The sequence below is a fragment of the Sciurus carolinensis genome, chromosome X, assembly GCF_902686445.1.
Source record: "Sciurus carolinensis chromosome X, mSciCar1.2, whole genome shotgun sequence".
Classification (NCBI taxonomy): Eukaryota; Metazoa; Chordata; class Mammalia; order Rodentia; family Sciuridae; genus Sciurus; species Sciurus carolinensis.
In genome coordinates, this window is record NC_062232.1 from 60311247 (window position 1) to 60312567 (window position 1321).

Genomic DNA, 1321 nt, shown 5'->3' on the forward strand with positions numbered 1-1321 from the left:
CCTACTGTGTATCTTTATTATCATTGTCAGGGTTTTTTTTATTTCTTCTTGATTCAAACTTGGTAAGTGGTGTCTTAGAAATTTTTTCATTTCCTTCAAGTTAACCTATTTGTTAGCATATAGATTTTTATAATTGTCACTTAATGATTTTTTCAATTTCTGAAACATCTATTGTGATGTCTCCATTTTTTATTTAAATTAATTTTAGTATGAACAGATACATAAAATTATACATGTTTATGGTATGTCATGTCATGTTTTCATGCACATATGTAGAATGAAATGTTTAACTCAGGTTAAACATGTATGTCCCAAAACATTTATCATCTCTATGATAAAAACATTCAAATCCTTTCTTCTAGATTTTTGAAATATACAGTCCATTGCAGTTTTCTATATTTACCCTACTGTGTAAAAACAAAATAAATCTTCTTGCTCCTATTTAATATTAGTACCCATTGATCCATTTCCTCATTCTTCAGTCCCCACTATTCTCCCTAGATTTTGGTAACCACAATTCTACTCTCAACTTATGTGGGATTAACTTTTTTATTTTCCATATATGAATGTTTTCCATTTTATTTATTTGTTATTTGTTTAAGTTAGCATTATGAAGGATTTGTTGGTTTTGTTCAATTTTTTACAAGCAACTCTTTATTTTATAGACCTTCCTATGACTATTAAGTTCTCTATTTTATTTATTTCCATCCTTATCTTTTTTTATTTGCTTCCTTTTGCTAACTTTGAGTTTAGTTTGTTTATCCTTTTTTGAGACACAATGTTAAGTTATTTTGGAGGAAGTCTTTCTTCTTTTTAAATAGGCAATTATTGATATAGACTTCCTTCCTAAGATGGATTTTACTGTATCCCTTGGGTTTTAGTATATGTTGTGTTTCCACTGTTGTTTGAGGATATTTTCAGATTTCCTTTTTAATTTCCTCTTTAACCCATTGGTTTTTCAGGAACATGTGATTTAATTTCCACATATTGGTAAATGTTACAAAATTCCTTTTGTTATTAATAGTTGGTTTCATACTATTGTAGCTGAAAATAATACTGGATATGATTTCAGTCTTAGAATTTTTAAGATTGTTTTATGACCTAACATATGCTCTGTCCTGAAAAATGTCCCATATACACTACAGAAGGATGTGAATTCTGCTGCTATTGGAAGAAATATTCTGTTATGTCTGTTGGGTCCATTTGATCTAAAGTACAGTTCAAGTTTACCCTTATAAGAAATCCAAAAACAAGAAAGAAAGGAATCAAATCTTATTGCTAGAAGAACTCGCTAATTTGCAAAAGTAGACAATAAGACAAA